The sequence below is a fragment of the Ctenopharyngodon idella genome, chromosome 5 (genome assembly GCF_019924925.1).
Source record: "Ctenopharyngodon idella isolate HZGC_01 chromosome 5, HZGC01, whole genome shotgun sequence".
Lineage (NCBI taxonomy): Eukaryota > Metazoa > Chordata > Actinopteri > Cypriniformes > Xenocyprididae > Ctenopharyngodon > Ctenopharyngodon idella.
In genome coordinates this window covers 41,476,783-41,499,176 of record NC_067224.1, presented here as the reverse complement: position 1 = coordinate 41,499,176, position 22,394 = coordinate 41,476,783, and the positions used below count along the sequence as shown (strand labels likewise).

The window sequence follows — 22,394 nt, the reverse complement described above, 5'->3', positions numbered from 1 at the left end:
AGCCAAGGCTGCTAAACCGCCTCACTGCCACAAATATGGTAGAACTATCAGTTCTACCACTAAGATTGCTTTATAAATAATCTTCCTGATCAGTTTCATTACCTTAGCATACCAGATAGCTTAGAAGAACTCGATGTTGCAACAGAAACTATTGACTCTCTCTTTTCCAGCACATTAGACGCAGTAGCTCCTTTGCGCTTAAAAAAGATTAAGGAAATTAGTCCAATGCCGTGGTACAACGAGCACACTTGGACCCTTAAGAGAGCAGCCAGAAAAATGGAGCGCAGCTGGGAGAAAACAAAACTAGAAGTTTTTCGTATGTCGTGGAGAGAGAGAATAATTGAGTGCAGAAAGCTGCTAGATCTGCTTATTTTTCAAATCTTTTAGAAGAAAATAAACACAACCCTAGGTATTTATTTGATACAGTGGCTAAATTAACGAGAAATAAAGCTTCGACTTCTGATGTTTCCAAACAGCACAGCAGATGACTTTATGAACTTCTTTACTTGCAAGATTGACAATATTAGAGAGAAAATTATAACTATGCAACCGTCTACTACAGTATTTCGTCAGACAGTGCATTGTAGTATCCCTGAGAATAAATTAAATTCATTCACTGCTATAGGAAAGGAAGAATTGTCTAAACTTGTTAAATCATCAAAATCAACAACATGTATGTTAGACTCTATACCGACTAAGCTATTGAAAGAGATGCTTCCAGAGGTCATAGATCCTCTTCTTAATAACGTTAATTCATCTTTATTACTAGGATACGTACCAAAAACTTTTAAGCTGGCAGAGGTGGGCGAAAAGTAATGAATTACATTTACTCGCGTTACTGTAATTGAGTAGTTTTTTTTTGTGTACTTCTACTTTTTAAAGTAGTTTTTCAAATCTGTAATTTTACTTTTACTTATGTTTTGTTTTAAGTATTGTACTTTGCTACATTTTAAATCATAACCGTTACTGAGTAAATAAAATAAAGAAATAAAATAAAAATAATGCAAAGGGGAAGAAAAAAAAAAAAATTATGCCCGGGAAACTACTGCACTGATTGATTGTTTGGCGGGAGAACAAATGCGCTAAACTCACAAGAATGATGGAGACGGACAAAACAGATGATGCAGACCCAGCTGAAAGCGAAATGCCATAAAATTCTCATGAAGCAAACCCCTGGCCATATTTAAGCGACCACTGACTTCAAGTGCAAGAAAGGCAAAAGCTTTATTATGCAGTGTAAGCTGTGTTTGTCCAAGTCGACTGAACTGGCATCTTATAAAATCTCATCAAACCTGCGCAAACATGTTGAGGTAAGTTAATATTACTTGTATCTTTAGTTTACATAATTGTTGTACTGTTGCGTGGCGTCAGTGCGCAACATTTTTAATGTTGGTTAGCACGAGGGTCAGTGATTAACAGGGACTTGAGGCAAAATTGTCGATGCACAATTAAGCTAGCTCTATTTCGAATGTCATGATTTAAGTGTCATATGAAATGAATGAAAAGTGTTATATTTTAGAGTAGATCTGCTGCTGTTGCATTAGATTTAAGCATTACTGTTTAACATTACAACATTACTGTACTGTTTTGATTTGTCACTGTGAAGTTCAATTGTGCGCTCACTTTCTGAGTTCTGAATCTGCTCTTGCGAATGACTTGTTTTTCTACCTAGTTTATAACGTTAAATGATGTCTCATTAAAATTACCAAATTATTTTAATTTGTGACAGCTCAAACATGCTTTTTAGTCTGGGACTAGCCTTAAGCTTGGTCTGTGAAACCAGGGGAAAATGTTTTTCGTTGCTGTCTACATGCTCAGTGTATCTCTATGCTCTTTCAAACAGTGAATACACAGGCTAGACATAAATACCTCTTACAAGCCCACTTCAAAACTATTGAACTATCTGTCAGGGTTCTGCCCTGGCGGCCTTGTCTGTGTTGTCTTTGTTCCATGTCTCTATGTTTGTGTTGTGTGTCAGCACATGGCTTTGTCTTTGTTTGTGTTTGCCATGTGCTCCTCTTGTCCTGCCTCCTTGTTTGCTGTCACCACGCCCCCTTGTTTAGTCCGGTCTAGTCCTCGTTTCACTAATTGTGCTAATCACCTGTACCTCGTGTGCTCTGGTCCCTTTATATTGTGCTTCCTTCCCTCATGTCTTGGCTGGTTTGTTGTGTTCACTGTGTGTGTGTGTGTGTGTGTATATATATATATATATATATATATATATAATATAGCTCTTAGATCTTGTCAGTCAGTGATAGATTTAGCTTTCCTTGTCTGATTATTTTCCTTCTTGATAAATTCTAGTTTTTCTTGAGTTTTGTCTAGTTCTACTTTTTATTTTGCTCTAGTTTTCCAAAGCTTCATTTTTTGGTTTATCTTTTGTTTTTGATTTGGTCAACTAATCCTTTATTTTAGTTTTCTGCAAGGGTGTTCTCTTGCTTTATTTTGTGTTTGCTAGTTTCAGTCACTTACTTTTATAATTTTTATTTTCTTTTGTTTCTCTAGTGTTAGTTCTCTGCTTCAGAATTTGTTGCCTCATGTTTTATTTTATTAACTCTCTCTTGTGCCTTGCCTGTTTGTCTTGTGTCTTGCCTATTCTTTGAGTCTTGTGTCTGTTCCTGCCCTCCTCTGAACTGTGTCCTGAGTTTGCCTGGCCACTGTTTTTTTACTGCCTGGCAGCCAAGACTGGAACTACTTGAGAGATAAGCTTCAAGCCTTGAGTTCCTCGTATTCCTGACTGGTTCTTCCCACCTTCATCCCACCTGGTGCTGCTTCCCAAGCTGTCCTCAAGTCTGTTGTCACTGATTCTCAGTGGTCATCCTCCCTGCCTGTCATCGTGTCGCCTGCCCTGCCCTGCTGTTTGACTGTTTCACACCTTAATCTCCCTGTTGTGCCTTGTCTTTAGTGTTGTTAATAAAATCCCTTTATTGCTCATTCTGCGCCTGGGTCCTCACTCCTGCAAAAACCTGACACTATCCCTTTTAATATGAATGAATATGACAGTGGATGTACTAACATGTCTATACTAAATTCAGTATTTTTTTTATAGTCATGTTCATATCTTAAGGTACAGTGAGCAAGCATTATGAAATGTAAAAGACAAAATGTGATGTGTGTGGGGAAAAACCTTTTATCTATAAATGTAAATATTTCAGATTCAGCATGTGTAATGAACATGACATTGATTTAAATGATGAAAATGTTTTGGTTACAGAGAAAACATCCATCAAAGCTGAAGGCCTTCAGTGACTTTGTGGCAACACGGAAACGAACCCTGGAACCACCAGAAATCCCAACCAAGCAAGCAAAAATAAGTGACGTAATTGCACTGGGTGCAAACAAACGTATGCCACAGGCAAAGGTCGACAAGCTCATGATTAACTTCATTTGTGAGGGTCTTCATCCATTTTCTTTGGTTGAACAACCTGCTTTTAAAGAACTTTTACTTACACTGAATCCTCAATGCAAGGTCATATCCAGACCCACTCTCTGGACCAGAATTGATAAAGCTGCCAATCAGTTGAAGAAGACATTGTTGTCACACCTCAGTAAAGTCCGCTATGATGCCACCACTACTGATTGCTGGACTGCGCACCAGCAAAGTTACATAGGGGTGACAGCTCATTGGATAGATGAGGAAACCTTGGAGAGGAGATCCGCCGCGCTTGCTTGCCAGAGATTGATAGGGTCACACACCTTTGATGTTTTGGCAGGCACTCTTGATGACATTCATTGTCAGTATAGAATAAGGGGAAAAGTGGTAAAAACCACAACAGACAGCGGCTCAAACTTCATCAAGGCATTCAGTGTGTTTGGTGAGCAAAGCCAGACAGAGGAAGCAGAGTCAGAATCAGATCAAGACTCTTCTGAAGAGCCCAAAGCTGATTACCTGGACACATTCAGCATCCTGGAACAAGACAGTGGTCTAGAGTACCAGCTTCCTCCACATCAAAGGTGTGCATGCCACCTGTTAAATTTAGTCGCCACAACAGATGCTGCCTTGGCAGAAAAGAACAATGACACATACAAACGGCTATCACGTGCAGCCTTTGGGAAATGCCAAGCAATGTGGAACAAGTCAGGTCGGTCATACATGGCAGCAGAAATTGTAGAAGATAAATGCAAGCTCCAGCTCATCTGGCCAAATCAGACTAGGTGGAACTCTACATACATGGCTGTGGAGATAATCATAAGGATCATACAAGAGAATGGTGAAGATGCTATCAGAAATGTCTGTGAAGAATTCAAAGTGAAAATGTGAGTTTTTTTTTATTTTATATATACAATTTCATAAGTATGAAATGACACAAATGAAAATCATTTCCCGAAGTTCCCCTTTGTATTTCTTTTTTTATATATTTGTGTAAAATTGTCAAAATACATTTCCATACTCGGCTACACATTCCACGCCTATTCCTGCAAGAAGTTTTTTAAAAGTTGCATATGTTTTATGTCCTACAGGCTGAGTCCAGCTGAAATTGTTTGCCTGACTGAGTATTGTACTGTTATGAAACCTGTTGTGAAGGCATTGAACATTCTTCAGTCTGAGACCAACACACACATGGGGTGGCTCCTGCCAGTGATCTTCCAGTTACAAGCCAAACTCAGCAGACTGGAGACATCCACCAAGATGTGTCTGCCCCTTATCAGAGCAGTTCAGGATGGTGTCCAAAAGCGCTTTGGTGGGATGATGCATGACCCTGAACTGATTGCTGCCGCAATCCTTCTCCCAAAGTTCAAGAACACCTGGACTGAGAGGGCTGAAATCATAGAAGCAGGTATGATTTCACTGTTTTATATCATAGTGTAATCATTTGTTAATTTCAATCCCAGTTTTGTCTACTTTGTTACTACTCAATAATAGTGTTGTAAGTGCAGTAAAATTCATCTTTGCAGTTTCAGCGTTGACAGAAATATTCATTATGCATTGTTGTGTGTTGTCACTCAACAGGTCTGGTCTATGTGAGACAACACCTTGACCAGACGGCAGAGGCAGCGGTGGAGCAAGTAGGGCAACATTCATCAGATGAAGATGATTTCTTCTCCTCCATGAAGTCCAGAAGGTCACAAGGTACAGGGGAGCTAGATGGGTACCTTGCTTGTGTCTCAAACAAAATGGATCTGTTGAACTCATTTCCACACATCAAAAACCTTTCTCTCAAACTCAACACTGGTCTTCCTGCCTCAGCCGCCTGTGAGCGTCTCTTCAGCAGTGCTGGACTGTTGTTCACTGCAAGGATGAACTCTGCTAACTTTGAAAATCAGCTGCTGCTCAAACTTAACAAAAAGCTCATATAATAAGAATGAACACACAAATACACTGTAAAGATATACAGAAGGGCAGGGCAATAAAAAAAATAAATAAAAAGTTACCATGTTGTTCATTTGACATTTTGTTATTTGTCAGGTCTGTTATCTGAAAATGACACAGTTTTGTCTTAAATACTTGAAGGTCCCTGGCCCAGCTTAGATTTAAAGTTTTGTAGTACAACTCATTTGTATTTAAGAAAAGGATGCTCTACTGAATCCACAGTTCACAGCCATATTCAGTGGTTGTATTGTTTAAAATGTTTTATGGGATGATCTGCACTAAAATGACTCATATCTCCCTAAAAAAATTTAAATGGTTTTTATTTTTATTTTTTATTTTATTACATTTTTTATTATTGCACTTTCATTTGTAATGGTGTTCCTTCAATTAAAAACAAATAGTTTGAGATTTATATCCCCTTTTTTGAACTACACTAGAATCCCCCACCCCACCCCCGCTGTTAAAAAAGTAACTTGGTAACTTTTACTCTGAGTAAATTTTTAATGAGATACTTTTTACTTTTACTTGAGTAGATTTTTAGACTGGTAACTTTACTTGTACTTAAGTAAAATTTTACTGAAGTAGCAGTACTTTTACTTGAAATTTTGTTACTCTTTCCACCTCTGTAAGCTGGCTATTATTAAACCTCTTATTAAAAAACCACAACTTGATCCTAGAGAATTAGTCAATTACAGGCCGATCAGGCTAGATTACTGTAACGCTCTACTGGGTGGTTGTCCTGCTCGCTTAATAAACAAACTACAGCTTGAACAAAACGCACAGCTAGAGTTCTGGCATACCCATAACACATTATCAATTGATGTTTTCAAATCCATTAAAGTATTGTTAGGCTGCATAAATTAGGTCAGCCGGAACTGGGAACACTTACTATAACACCAGATGTACTCGTTACTTCAGAAGAAGAATGGTATCTATGCTAATATTTGTCTCTCTGTTTATCCCAAGGTTTACAGTAGTCAGCCAGATCCGGGCCGTATCCAGGTGAGATCGAGGACGTGCGCCTAGACACGACGACAACGCAGCCCTGAAGTGTCAGCAGAGATTGTCAACTAGATCATCCCCTGTTAAGGCCTCATCGACACGACAGTCAGTGGCACAGATTCCCAACAAACTGTCCCATACTGGCGTGATGAATAAGATCCTCAACTAGATGGAACTGAAATAAATACTTTGACTGTTGCGATCCCAATCGGACTTATGAAAGCTGCCTGAATCATAATCATGCACTGTTCGCTGCTGGCCAGAGGAGAACTGGCCCCCTGACTAAACCTGGTTTCTCCCAAGGTTTTTTCTCCATTTTAACACCTGATTGCCACCTGATGTCACCTGTTGGAGTTTGGGTTCCTTGCGCTGTCGCCTTTGGCTTGCTTAGTTGGGGACACTTGACATTTGATATTCAACAGTGTTTTGATCTGCCTGCATCGACACCATTGTATGCGAACTGAACTGAGCTGGATGATGACATCACTGATTACTCCAGTGCTGATATAGATAAATTATCTATGGACTCAATTGGCAACTCTCAAATAAGGCACATTACTTAAACGCAGCTTCCGTCTCTGTGCTTGCTTGGCTGCTTCCACTGCACGCTGCTTACAATCAATCAAGATAAGTGAAATGGTCTTTTTATGCTATGTCTATCGTTTTCATGTGGTCTGCTTTATCAGTTCATTACGAAGTAACAATACATGAGGTTTAATTCACATGTCAGTGAACAGTCTGTTTTAATACTCAGAGTGATTTACTAAGCATATAAGAAGCTAGTCAATATGAGATTTGCTTTTATTCAGAGACGAGTTTTGCTGAACTCTATAAAAGGAAAGAGGATTTTCGCTTTGTATTCGCATATCAAACGAAGCTTCAGCAATCAAAGATTTTGTACAGCAGAATGCATAACAAATTCAGACTGCATGTTAGCGAATATCAACAGAAATAGATCGCTAGCAGATTTGCAGTTAAGTAGACGCTGTGTTTGTGTTACATGTGCACTCTGTTTTGGACTCATTTTGGACTTGTTGTTGTTCTATTTCCCGCCACTAGTCATTCACCATGGTAACTGATCACCTCATCATCACATCCAGCTGTGTCTAATTACCCACCTTGTTATCCCATGTATATATACCCTATGTTTTCAGTCCAGTGTTGTCCGGTATTGTTCATGTATGTGTTGGTGTATGTTCCTGCCTGTTCCTATATTCTTCTGTGGATTATCTAGTAAAAGACTTGTTTGGACTGTATCTCCTCGTCGTGTGCTTAATACACCAGCCATTGTAACAGAATACCGGACCCAACAGTTAAGACAGATTGCGGCGTGTTTTTTGTTTTCCGTATCAGTGTTTTTCGTGTTGCACTTTTCGTTACCGTCACGATGTACACACCCGCATTTCTGTTCCTCTGCTTTGAGCAGAAGGACCGCTCCCTCGAGGAACATTTGGACAATTTTTTGCTCCTCGCACCATTGACACATTACCCGGACAGCAGCCTGCAGGAGCCAGCGACCAGCGGAATGACCGAGCGTAACATCGGCACGGAGACGGAGCCCAGCGTGTCTGACCAGGTGTGTGAGTTTGCTGTTACCATCGCTGAGGGAGACAGTGTGGAAGACGAGGGGTTGGAAGGGAGCCCCGCCCACACTCCCGCCACTGAGAGTGAGTTCCAAGCAAGCACTATGGACTGTTGTGACTTTGGAGAGGATTCCCTACCTCAGTTAATTCCTCCTGAAACTATCATTTCCATTTTGGATGAAATGGTCCCGCCCAGCCTCCCTCTCCCACCTCCTCTCCAAAACCCTGATAATGACTTTGTTTGTTCTAGTCCCTCTACTATTCAACCTGTTCTCCAGCCCACAACCTTGCCTGCTACCCAGCCCTCGCTGTCTCACATCATGCCCTCAGCTCTACACCAGCCTCCTCTCAGTGGTGTGGCTACACCTGGGGCCTGCTGTGAGCCAGCCTCAGGCGATGAGGATTCTGCGGCTCCGCCTCTGGCCTCAGGTCACGTTGTTACACCTCGGCTCATCGTCCTGACTCCTCCGCCGCTGCTCCTTCCACCCTCGTCTACAGCAGTGACCATCGAGCGTTCGGCTCCACTGGACTCCCTTGGTCCTGCGACTCCGCCTGGGTCAGACATCGCCATCACATCGCCACGGACCTACGGGTCGTTTGAGTTTCTCCGACCCTCCACCCCTACGGCTCCGATGGGCACCGCCTTCCCTCAGACTCCGCCTCGGCCCTCAGTCGTTCCAGCTCCACCTCAGCCCTCTGGTACCCTGCTGCTGCCTCGGGGGGTCGTCGCTGCGACTCTGTCGCGGACCTCGAGACCATCGGCATCACTCCGCTCCTTCAGCTCTCTGTCTTCGCCCCAGGATCCATCTACATCGGCTGCGCTGCTTCCACGCCTCCCCAAGGTTGTTTGGAGCGATTCACCACCTCGGCTCCTCCCTCCAGCAACGCCGCCGTGGGTCGCTGTCCTGGCTGTGGCCTGGAGCAACATCTGGACTCCTCTGCTCAAGGCTACTCACTGGATTTCTCCACCATCTTCACCTCCCTGGACTTCACCACCTTCTGCACCTCCCTGGACTCCTGCACTTCGCCTCCTCCCAGTTAGCCATCCGCCTCCTGAGCCACCTCCTACACCATCTTCTGCATCTCATCTTCATCTTCCCCTCTCCACGGCGCGAGGACGCGCCTTTCCGGGAGGGGGCGATATGTTACATGTGCACTCTGTTTTGGACTCATTTTGGACTTGTTGTTGTTCTATTTCCCGCCACTAGTCATTCACCATGGTAACTGATCACCTCATCATCACATCCAGCTGTGTCTAATTACCCACCTTGTTATCCCATGTGTGTGTGTATATATATATATATATATATATATATATATATATATATATATATATATATATATATATATATATATATATACCCTATGTTTTCAGTCCAGTGTTGTCCGGTATCGTTCATGTATGTGTGTTGGTGTATGTTCCTGCCTGTTCCTGTATTCTTCTGTGGATTATCTAGTAAAAGACTTGTTTGGACTGTATCTCCAGAGTCCAGCTTTCAGAGTTCAGGTCCAGCTTAAGTAAGTTCATTGTGATAAAAGCTTCGAGTTAAGAAGCGTTTTTCGGCAAAATTTGATGAAAGCCTCAAACGCTTCAGAAAGCCTTGGTTTCCCATCACCAATTTTAACAGCTTATTGATGCAGCTGCACTTCCTTAGACCGCTCGGGCTAAGATTGAGTGGAGGGGTCTTTGCATGCTCTCGCGGCCATATGTAATTTATGAAATAAAGTGTTCATACTGCTGTGAGGACCGACAGTCGGTTACACGCTGCGGGGTTTTGGAAGTGACATCTACATATATGTGAGGTTCACTATCAAAATGCATGGACTGACATAACATTGCAAGGGACAGAGATATGCCAAGTAGTAATGCATTAATGTTAACACGGACTAATAGGATAATAGAATATTAGTTTCAGAAGCTGTTGCTTGCTCAATAGTATCTGCATTAGAGCACCCTCACTAAATTCGGGAAAAATTCTGGATTCCAGAACCGGGCTTGGCATTCACGTCTAAACCTTTTCTTTTAATCTACGAATCATCAAACAAAGCCTTGTTTGTTTTAAGAAGGGTGTTTACAGTTTTGCATAGTTTTTACATATTAAGTTTATGCAGCAGCAGCAAGCCATTTACATAAATTACTGCGACTAAGCATAGCGGACATGAGAGATGTTCACTGATGGGCTTTCTCATGGATAGACATTTTCCGGGGCTCAACTATTTTCAACGCCTTTTCCCAATGGGCTGATATTTTCATTTAACCATGTGTTTCGGGCTGGTTTCAGCTGAATGAGTGTTAGACGCATGCTATCATCTGCTCTCCAAATGACCTCCACATTTAGTATAGAGGGTTTGTTGTGATCTTGTGTTTTAATGGTCATTGGTTTGCTAGTGTATGGCAATGAGCTGCTATCCGTGCCTGCTAACACCTTGTCAAACGCTCTGTTGTAATTGAATCCCATTGTGATAGCTTTATTCTGTGGGGTAAACACTGGTCTAGAACATTGTTCTTTGCAACAATGAGGAACCGTTCATATTAATAAGGGACTCTCTTCAGTCCAGATTACAAATAGATTTGAAGTTGCCTTATTGGTTCAGTCATGGTTAAATTCATATTTCGGACTGCTCACATTCCATGCTTAAACAACCAATTTCTGATTCTCTGTCTCGGTTTGAATTTCAGAAATTCCACCTCCTGTGTCCAGAGGCAGTGCCATCAGCCTGGTCTGCCCCCCTTTCAGCCAAACTGTACTAGACTAGATATGACCCTTGACCCTTGTATGACTGCTTGTTTGGTCTCACTTCAGTTCTTCTGTGCCACTTTCTCCATAGCTGTACTGCCTTCAACCAAAAGTATGGTCACCTGCGCTGCCTGGATCCATGCACCATCAGTGTACTAGAAAATCCATCTATTTGTTTCCTGCTAACGGGCTTTAAGAGAGAACTCAAGTCCATGATCAGCTTTTACCTTTTGCTCACGGTTTTCTCAGAGGTGGCGAGTTTTCCACATGCACAGATTCTTTTAATCTGTCACATGACCTCACAATTTCTGATGTATCAATTTATTCGCACCACTTCATATTTCTAAAGCACTCTAAAACTGATAGGAACAAGAAAGGAATAGTCGTTTTTACTTCTGAATCTAACTCTGCTTTTATCCTCTGTCATCTATGTTGGGCTACTTTTTTTTGTTTTGTTTGAGTGATCTGAATACATGCGTTCTCTGCCAAATCGGCTTATACATTAAAGATTGCATATGACCGAACATTTCACCGTACCAATCTTTTTTATGGATCCTAAAATTTTGCATACAGGACAAATGAGCTGCCCTGAGTCCAAACCCATGGGGTTCATCATCACATACATGCGGTTACATGCATGAATCCTGTCAGACAAGCTGTCCGACTTCGCCCTGATCTGATTTCCTTATATTTCACAACTCGAGGGATTTTTTTTTGTGGATGACGTCATTACGCACACCATTTTATTGGTAAAAGGCCAATTAGATGGAAACAGGCTGGTGAGAGCAAATTTCGCAATTTCTTTTTTAGGCGTATTCACTTTGTCGATAAATAAAATGCAAAAATTGGATGGAAACGTGAAACTTCATTGTTTTGGAAATAATCCATTAAACAAGTTGCGATTTGAGGAGTGTGCACTAATATTTTCAGCTCCATTCGTTTGCGCATTGTCTTAAGGACACGCCCACAATAGGGGAAATATCATGAATGTTCATGTAGCTACACCCACTGGAACAGTTTTTTACTGGAAATTCAGTTAGTTCATGCGTTCATGACCTCAAGGCTAGATTACTGTAACGCTCTACTGGGTGGTTGCCCTGCTCGCTTGATAAACAAACTACAGCTCGTACAAAAAGCAGCAGCTAGAGTTCTTACTAGAACTAGGAAGTATGACCATATTAGCCCAGTTCTGTCAACACTGCATTGGCTCCCTGTTAAACATCGTATAGATTTTAAAATCTTTCTAATTACTTACAAAGCACTAAATGGTTTAGCTCCCCAGTACCTGAGTGAGCTCTTAACGCATTATAGTCCTTCATGTCTATTGTGATCTCAGAATTCAGGCCAGTTGATAATATCTAGAATATCAAAATCAACCGCAGGTGGTAGATCCTTCTCCTATTGGGCACCTAAACTCTGGAACAATCTTCCTAGCATTGTTCGGGAAGCAGACACACTCTGTCAGTTTAAATCTAGACTAAAAACGCATCTCTTTACCCTGGCATACCCATAACACATTATCAATTGATGTTTTCAAATCCAATAAAGGATCGTTAGGCTGCATAAATTAGGTCATCCGGAACTGTGTTCTCGTGCGCATGGAAAAGTTTTGAAGATATACTGATAATTTATAATAACTGATGTTATTTAATGATACTATAGATAGACTGCACTTTGTAGATTACTTTAACGAAAACAACTGTTTTGCATAACGTGCCATGTTTGCTGTTCTCGCATTTACGAGACTTTGACCAGCGGATGTCGCTAGCGTGCCACGCCCTTCTGCTCCGCTGCTCTGCGCATGCGTAGAAGTTTCTCATTATTGTGAGAAAGTTTCTCGTTATTGTGAGAAACTAAGTCATTATTACGAGAAAGTTTCTCATTATTATGAGAAACTAAGTCATAATTATGAGAAAGTTTCTCATTATTATGAGATACTAAGTCATAATTATGAGAAAGTTTCTCATTATTATGACTTACAGAATTATATTTTTTTACTCAATTGTGGCGGAAACGGGCTTCCATACTGAACTCTATAAAAGGAAAGAGGATTTTCGCTTTGTATTCGGATATCAAACGAAGCTTCAGCAATCAAAGATTTTGTACAGCAGAATGCATAACAAATTCAGACTGCATGTTAGCGAATATCAACAGAAATAGATCGCTAGCAGATTTGCAGTTAAGTAGACGCTGTGTTTGCTTACTATTTGCACCTTATGATTAAATGCAAACAATGTATTCATCTGTTTAGGAAGTATGCTAGCAGCTGCAATCAAGCGATTATATTGGGCATATATATACACAATATCATAACTATGGGACGAACAGCGATTTATGATAATGACGTATTCGTCAGTGTATTGGTAGACTTCACTGCTGTCATGTAAGAATATTGTTTCAACTTACCGAGTGTGCCGAGGCAGTTCCAGGTATTCTCATCGAAGCAAGAGCACAGTTAATGCTGTAATCATATCATTTTGGCAAACGTTTTTACTGGTTCTTTGGCTCTGGAGGGTGTTTAGTTTGCGGTCATCAGGTGTTCACTATATCAGTCACAGTCACTACTGCTGGACCGTGGTGATGGTATGGTTATACTGGGACTCCGAAGCTCTGACACAGTTTTCAAAGCACTATTGTATCACACCAAAGACTAGATATATGGACTATGATCACACGCTGTGCCGCTGCTTGAAATATCAATACCACGTGATTGATTGACGTTTTGATGCTTCGAACGTCATGCAGTATCGGAAGATCAGGACAGCTGCTTTAAATTTTTGAAAATTGGCGCTTTGCGAGCTGTCGCATTAAAGGGAAATGCATTTATTTTTTTAACAGAATATAAGGGTTAATATTTATTCAGACTTCCAATGTTTTGTTTGGTCACACGCTTTTTCAAAATGTATAGGCTAACTGCTGCAGTGATTTGTTAGATAAGGTTGAGAAAACAAGTCTGACCACAGATATTGCTAATGCACATTAAGTCAAGTCACCTTTATTTATATAGAGCTTTTACTATGCAGATTGTGTCAAAATAGTGTTAACAGAAAAACAATTGGCTGCACAGCAGCTCTAGAATAAATTCATGTCATTTAAGTAAGTTCAGGTCCAGCTTAAGTAAGTTCATTGTGATAAAAGCTTCGAGTTAAGAAGCGTTTTTCGGCAAAATTTGATGAAAGCCTCAAACGCTTCAGAAAGCCTTGGTTTCCCATCACCAATTTTAACAGCTTATTGATGCAGCTGCACTTCCTTAGACCGCTCGGGCCAAGATTGAGTGGAGGAGTCTTTGCATGCTCTCGCGGCCATATGTAATTTATGAAATAAAGTGTTCATACTGCTGTGAGGACCGACAGTCGGTTACACGGTGTGGGGTTTTGGAAGTGACATCTACATATATGTGAGATTCACTATCAAAATGCATGGACTGACATAACATTGCAAGGGACAGAGATATGCCAAGTAGTAATGCATTAATGTTACACGGACTAATAGGATAATAGAATATTAGTTTCAGAAGCTGTTGCTTGCTCAATAGTATCTGCATTAGAGCACCCTCACTAAATTCGGGAAAAATTCTGGATTCCAGAACCGGGCTTGGCATTCACGTCTAAACCTTTTCTTTTAATCTACGAATCATCAAACAAAGCCTTGTTTGTTTTAAGAAGGGTGTTTACAGTTTTGCATAGTTTTTACATATTAAGTTTATGCAGCAGCAGCAAGCCATTTACATAAAAAATTAAGCATAGTGGACATGAGAGATGTTCACTGATGGGCTTTCTCATGTATAGACATTTTCCGGGGCTCAACTATTTTCAACGCCTTTTCCCAATGGGCTGATATTTTCATTTAACCATGTGTTTCGGGCTGGTTTCAGCTGAATGAGTGTTAGACGCATGCTATCATCTGCTCTCCAAATGACCTCCACATTTAGTATAGAGGGTTTGTTGTGATCTTGTGTTTTAATGGTCATTGGTTTGCTAGTGTATGGCAATGAGCTGCTATCCGTGCCTGCTAACACCTTGTCAAACGCTCTGTTGTAATTGAATCCCATTGTGATAGCTTTATTCTGTGGGGTAAACTGGTCTAGAACATTGTTCTTTGCAACAATGAGGAACCGTTCATATTAATAAGGGACTCTCTTCAGTCCAGATTACAAACAGATTTGAAGTTGCCTTATTGGTTCAGTCATGGTTAAATTCATATTTCAGGCTGCTCACATTCCATGCTTAAACAACCAATTTCTGATTCTCTGTCTCGGTTTGAATTTCAGAAATTCCACCTCCTGTGTCCAGAGGCAGTGCCATCAGCCTGGTCTGCCCCCCTTACAGCCAAACTATACTAGACTAGATATGACCCTTGACCCTTGTATGACTGCTTGCTTGGTCTCACTTCAGTTCTTCTGTGCCACTTTCTCCTTAGCTGTACTGCCTTCAACCAAAAGTATGGTCACCTGCGCTGCCTGGATCCATGCACCATCAGTGTACTAGAAAATCCATCTATTTGTTTCCTGCTAACGGGAAACAAACTCAAGTCAATGATCAGCTTTTACCTTTTGCTCACGGTTTTCTCAGAGGTGGCGAGTTTTCCACATGCACAGATTCTTTTAATCTGTCACATGACCTCACAATTTCTGATGTATCAATTTATTCGCACCACTTCATATTTCTAAAGCACTCTAAAACTGATAGGAACAAGAAAGGAATAGTCGTTTTTACTTCTGAATCTAACTCTGCTTTTATCCTCTGTCATCTATGTTGGGCTACCTGAGGAGCCGTCCACAAGCTGGTCAGCAGGATGCATTATTTGCTACGGAGGAGGGAAAGCCCATGTCCAGGGCCTGGTTTGCCTCCCATCTACGCCCTCTCTGCAATGCTACGACCTTCCCCAGAGCTTCCTTCATTCACTGTGCTATGTGCTGCTACAACTGCAGCTTCCTCCACTCTTGTCTCTACATTGAAAGCCATGGGGCGATGGTCTTCAGCTGCTTATGAATGTTACCTCCGGCCCGATGCTCGAGCCATCCTTGAGAAAAGCAATGGGTGCTGCTCCCTGATCCATGGCTTGAAAATAAATATTATGGCTTCAATAGCTGTTGGGGCTATTTACATTTAAATACTGTAAATTTGACCGCAGATGCGTGATGACGCTGCGTGTGCTTGGTGCGTGTCCACTGGCAAGGAGCAGAGCGAGCGTTTTCAATTAGTTTCTTTGAAGTTGAGTGTGAAGTTCGGAAAAGCTGAAGCAAATTACATTCACGGGATTCATTGCACAAGGTATGAGAGAGCTGTGAGAAACGTGTGCTTTACTTGATGTTACACTTGCTGTTTGTGGTTTCACCCACCGGTAGGCCTATTTTCTGTACAAATGCTCTATGAAGGCATCATTTATGTTGTTTGGAATGCCGTGGGCTTATATATTGATATTATTATATATTGATTATATATTAAAATATGAAATTCGCTGACGAAAGGCTGCTTTTGATTTCAAATTCTCACGTGCGCTTTGTGAAGAGCGCTTATGCATGCGACTCGTGCTTAAATGTACTTGCTTCTCAAAATGCTTTTGACGCAAAATAAACTGTTTCAATCATTAGCTCTTGCTACATTCCTCATGCTAGCTTCACATAGATCGATTGGCTCTTAAATTCAGTTAGATTAGCTTTCTGAAACGCTCATTTTGGATCCTCGGCTGGCTCTTTGATTTAGCAGGAAGAGCCAGGGAGGATTGCCTGGTATGGTCTGTTTGGGGGGGATTTTGTGCTGCTCTCCCAGTTAAAAAAATGGGAGGTAGTCCCCAGAAGCTGCTGCTGTTCCCGGTCTTAGCTTTCATGGAGCTCATGAAAAGGACGGGGAATTTAGAACAGAGCCATACTGCCAAATGTAACTTCAGCAAAATATGCCAATAAAAAATTGACTAAAAAGTTTGTCTCTGGTAATGTTTTGACTTAAGTGGTCCTGACTGAACTAAATTAATAACTATTGTAAGGCCCGCCCAATCGGCCCAACGGCAAGGTGGCAAGGTGGCAAGGTGGTTTAATTCCAATTAAACTCTTATCTGACTCCATTTTATTATGACCTCGAATTTAGGTTGGAATGTCAATTGATTATTGGTCATTTGTATAATAGTTTAGCTACACATTTGACTCTTACTTTTTACTCTTATTATTCTCATTCATTCGGGTGCTAGAGTTGCACAGGGTCCTCGCAACAGCCGTTCATTTATTATGCGGGCCCACGGTCACAAACTGGCCAGGATGGTCATAGATAGAGGTAATTGACTATACTATTTAGAGGGTTGCTCCCATGCTTACTCACTCTAAGAGTATTTTATTTAGTCCCCATAGATCTGTGTATACTTGAATTAAAGCAACATTATCTCTAGTCAGAGGTCATGACCACTACTCCAGATATAAGCCGACCAATACTTTCCCTAATAGTAGTTTTGGTATGGTCATGCATGGTTTCCCATGTACACTTAGCTAGAGTAACATTACATTAAACAGAGGTAAGGCTCACCCTATTTAGGTTGGTCGGTCAACATTCTGTTGTCCTAAAGGGAAATTCCCTTTATTAGCCTTCACAGTCCAAGTACACTTGAACTAATGCCAAGCATTAGTCAGAGCTCTAAAATCTCAGCTGGCGTGCCCCAATGTTCCACTCAAAACTGGACTTTAGTCTGTTACTAACCTGACGCAGATATGAAGGAAGGACAGGATGGAAAGAAACTTTCCCGCATCTTCACTGAGGGCCAGCACACTGTTTACAGTCTACATATGGTCATCAGTTCTCATTTTCTCTATTAGGGATGGTGGCAAAACTTTATCTAGTAAGAATGACACCATTTTTTTTAGTAATCTTGACTAAATGAATTTAAGTTCTTACAACACATTATTTCAAACAAATTTGATTTTATTGGAAAAATGTAATTCGATTTCATGGAAAAGTTTTCCTTAATTTAATGAAGTTCGTTCAACAGCTTTTTTTGAATGTGCACAAATAAAATGTTTAGGTCACAGCTGTGTCTCTGAGAAAAAAAAATTACCAGAGATTTGATCTTTTTGATCGTTTTGGTGTTATTGAACTCTGAAACCAGAATGAATAACTTTTTTTTGTTTTGTTTGAGTGATCTGAATATATGCGTTCTCGGCCAAATCGGCTTATACATTAAAGATTGCATATGACCAAACATTTCACCATACCAATCTTTTTTATGGATCCTAAAATTTTGCATACAGGACAAATGAGCTGCCCTGAGTCCAAACCCATGGGGTTCATCATCACATACATGCGGTTACATGCATGAATCCTGTCAGACAAGCTGTCCGACTTCGCCCTGATCTGATTTCCTTATATTTCATAATTTAGTAATAGGCCAATTATTTTTGAAAGCAGTTGGCCTATTTGCGATAAATGAGAAATTGACAACTTGAGGGATTTTTTTTTTTGCAGATGACGTCATTACGCACACCATTTTATTGGTAAAAGGCCAATTAGATGGAAACAGGCTGGTGAGAGCAGATTTCGCAATTTCTTTTTTAGGCGTATTCACTTTGTCGATAAATAAAATGCAAAAATTGGATGGAAACGTGAAACTTCATTGTTTTGGAAATAATCCATTAAACAAGTTGCGATTTGAGGAGTGTGCACTAATATTTTCAGCTCCATTCGTTTGCGCATTGTCTTAAGGACACGCCCACAATAGGGGAAATATCATGAATGTTCATGTAGCTACACCCTGTAAGGAACCCCGCATCGGCCCAAAAACGGAATCCGACGGCCTGGGCGAAGGTTAACGCGTGTATGCCTTTTCAGCGCATCTGTGAAGTTCACTTAATTTCACTTGTTTAATCTGACTCCAATTTTAAATGATTATTACTCTTAGGTTTTGTTCCCAATTGGAAATTAATCATTTGTTATGTATTAATTTAGATTTTTGATTATTCTGGGTATCTCATATTTTCAATTATTCGTTCATTACGATATTACCCATATCACTTAGAAAAGTCACTTCGGCCGGTGAGTGCCTTTCACGATCACAAATTCGCCAGTTCTGATCTTAGTCAGAGGGTGCAGAGTTTACTAATGCATTTGAGTCGAACCGCCACATGCTTGTTCATACAAAAACACAGTTTTCTTAGTCACGATACTGCAACTTGCTAAGCCAGCTGATAGATAAAAATCAAAAAAGTCCCATGATGTGCTAACATGCTCCTTTCATGGGCCTTTAGTTTGAATCTATCCTGACGCAGATTTGCGGAAATATGGACTCCAATAATCTACTGGTCATAATGATTTCAGAAGAATCCAGAGTAAATCAAATATAACATTTTATTTGTCAAGTAAAAATGTATCATGTCAATTTCATAGTTGGACAATTAGAAGCCAATTCAGAAATAAATGCATAACATCAATTGAAATGCACATGCACACAGTGGTGGATTAGTGTTTGAAGACACTTGTCCATCACTGTGTGGGGGTCTCTGGCTACAGAAAATCCCCCCTGACTGCTTTGCACTTTACCTTATATACAGACCAGAACAAAAGGGTTGTAAATATTTATTACACCAACACCTGTTTTGTGGGAGAGGAGTGGGTGTTTCAACACCCAAAAGGAGGACAGAATTCTCCTTAGTTTTTAATCTTCTTCATAATACCAGTGACTGCTGTGAAATTGAGACCATTTTACCAATCGCACTGAGACATTTAAAATGATACCAAACATGAAAGGAAAAAACAATAGATACACCAGATCTTAGAGAACTTTCAGTGACTTGAGTCAGGGGGAAAGGAAGGAGGGTGTGTGTGTGTGTGTTGTGTGTGTTGGGGGGAGGGCTATTGCATCCTGTAGATGTGTGAGGGCAAGGCGTTGTCCTATGCTATTTCTTTGAGATCTTCTCACACCAGATGAGTTTTATTGCTTTATTGCAGGGTGCTTGATCTCAGTTTTTGTCTTAGCAGGAAAATCAAGTCTTACAACCCATTGGAACAGTTTTTTACTGGAAATGAATATTACACAACACCCCCAAAGTGAAACTCCACCTATTCATTCAGCCCTTTTATGTCATGTGATTTTGGGAGCATAAATAGTGGATCAGAATCAATCTGTGAGACAGACTGCCTGATAATACAGTTTATTTCATCACCAGCTTTGATCACCAGCATACTGCAGAAATGTCAGCGTGTGGTGGCTTTATCCCAGAGAAGCCTGTCACTCCAGAGGAGGTGAAGATCTGCCGTGAGGTATGAGACAGAAATGTAGTAAATGGAGTTTTTGTTAAAACAGTAAAATAATCTTGGTGCTGTAAAATGTTTTTGGGGAAATTATTTGTTGTCATTTTTAAAAGAACTGTTTTACTTTTCACTTAATGTCACAATACTTTTTACATGAGTTTTCTGATATCTGAATGATAGATGTGACTCTCTAGAGACTAATAAATTCAATCTTATTAAAATAATAATAATATAGATGAATATAAAATGTGCATTTGTTTATTCAGATGAAGCCATTCATAGAGGCGAAGGCTGGAGCCAATTTTAGGGCTTACATTCCTTTAAGCTTTAGGACTCAGGTTGTGGCCGGAGTAAAGTATCTGGTGAAGGTAATTGAGTGTTTTGTTTTTTATTGATTTTGAGCTTGTGAATTCATCACTGAAACTCTTCCAAGGCACAATTTGTATGTTTCTAATATCAACAAGCCAACTGTGGCAGTGTGTCTTAAACAGGTGCGATGTGTCCAGTAATTTTTCCATCCTCTCTGAAAGGTAAAATGCATCATGTGACAGTATAAAGTTTCTCTGCATTTGTAGCCTAAAAGAGAAGAGAAAAGTTTTCTCAACTTTGTAGAGCTCCTGGACACACAAATCTAGTCAGCAATGGACACTGTAACAGAACTCACAGAAATTTGCTTGCTGTCATAAAAAAAAATGAATGCATTTAGTTCGCTATCAATGTGAACAGGGTTTTATATGAAAGAGATCACTTATAAATCTGTGTGGATCTCTCTCTCTCTCTCAGGTGTACGTTGGAGTGGATAAGTGCGTTCATGTGATGATATTTCAAGCTCTCCCCTGCAATGGAGGGAAACTGACTGTGACTGGAGTCCAGCACCCTAAAACCGCCAGTGAACCTCTGATCCCCTTTGATCACTAACCACATGCAGAAAACAATCTGTCTTCTCTAATAACAGACACACACAATGATCTGCCATACTGTATAGAGGAACTATTGAAAACTGTTTCATTCCTCAATATTAAACTCAATATTCAAACTCTCAGTGCCTGTGTCAGTGTGTTTATCTGAAGATGTGAACAACACCAAATTTACTTCACTTTACTAAAATAGTTTTATGCTGAAATAATAAACAAAGACATAAAAAAAAATCCTCATTCCAAATTTTTAAAAACAAAAAGTAAAATAAAATAATGTAAGATGACATTCATTTTTTTATTTTTATTTTAAGATTTAATTGACTGTCTGCATGTCTCTTTTAAAGGGAAAAAATGCATGATTCCCAAACAGGTGTATGTGGAAAGATTTTGATGTTGCTTTCTTAAAGCTTTAAAAAACAAAAGCTCTTAAAACTTTAAAACTTTAATGATAATTCTACATGATATATAACACGAGAAAACAGGAGAATGTGAGGTTTGGTGTTGATAAAGGGAACTTGAGCCTTACTGATGGGGCTGTGGAGGCTGGGAAACACCAGCAAAAAACAAAATAACCAAGAAATTAGCAATGACACACAATACTCTCTCCAGGCTAGCTTATATTTGATTAGGCCACAGATACATTCGTAGATGTTTATTTCAGGTATTATTGTTGTTGACACACTGCAGTAGTAACCTGTAAAACTAATCAAACTATTCATATTCAAGTTAAAGCCTCACAAATGAAAAAAAAAACAGCTAAAGACATCAAAGAGTACAAAACTGTATTAGCCTAAAGTGGTATAGGTTATTCACTTATTGTTTGCTCTGTTGTGTCCTTATTTATCTAAAATGCCTGTAATCAATCAGGTAAAACAGCTCAGAAAATGTATTAAAAAACTGAATATTACATATCAGGCTATACAGTGGTGTAGTCTACGTGATACACAGGTGTACACCGTATCATGACAAAAATGATGCAATATTGATATGCGCACGCGCAGTAAGTCTGGGTTGGACAATCTGACATGGTAGGATGAAATATATATATATATAAAATAATTAATTAATAATTCCTTACATTTATATAACGCTTTTCTGGGTACTCAAAGCGCTTTACATATGGAAGGGGGAATCTCCTCAACCACCACCAATGTGCAGCATCCACCTGGATGATGCGACGGCAGCCATATTGCGCCAGAACGCCCACCACACACCAGCTTATTGGTGGAGAGGAGACAGACATCATAATCTTTAGGAGTAACTGTAATATTATATTTACTGCGAAATGAAGATTAGGTCAACATGAGTCCATCATGGTTAAAAAGTTGCCTTAATAAACTAAAAATTCTTCTTTAGTACTTCTTAAGATAATCTTAAGAACATCTAAGTGTACTCAACTGCCATTTTGAGACACCATGAATATGAACTAAATGTTTTGTAGTACACTTGAACCCATAAATGGCTACTATAAGTGGCAACTAAATACAGTTTTTAATACAGAGATATGTTAAAAGCATTTTAGTTCAGATTCATGAATCCTCAGAACAGTTGAGTACACTTAGATGTTTTTGAGATTATCTTAAGAAGTACTAAAGAAGAATTTTTAGTACACC

The 22,394-nt window shown here is 40.0% G+C and overlaps 1 long non-coding RNA gene across 1 annotated transcript; it reads left to right on the top strand.

Annotated features, from left to right (window-relative positions):
- The first annotated feature begins 19,710 nt into the window (after positions 1-19,710).
- LOC127512141 (uncharacterized) lies at positions 19,711-20,906 on the top strand. The gene is made up of 3 exons (XR_007930133.1): positions 19,711-19,873; positions 20,131-20,232; positions 20,648-20,906. It is a non-coding gene; the product is annotated as an uncharacterized LOC127512141 (long non-coding RNA).
- Positions 20,907-22,394: the final 1,488 nt, after the last annotated feature.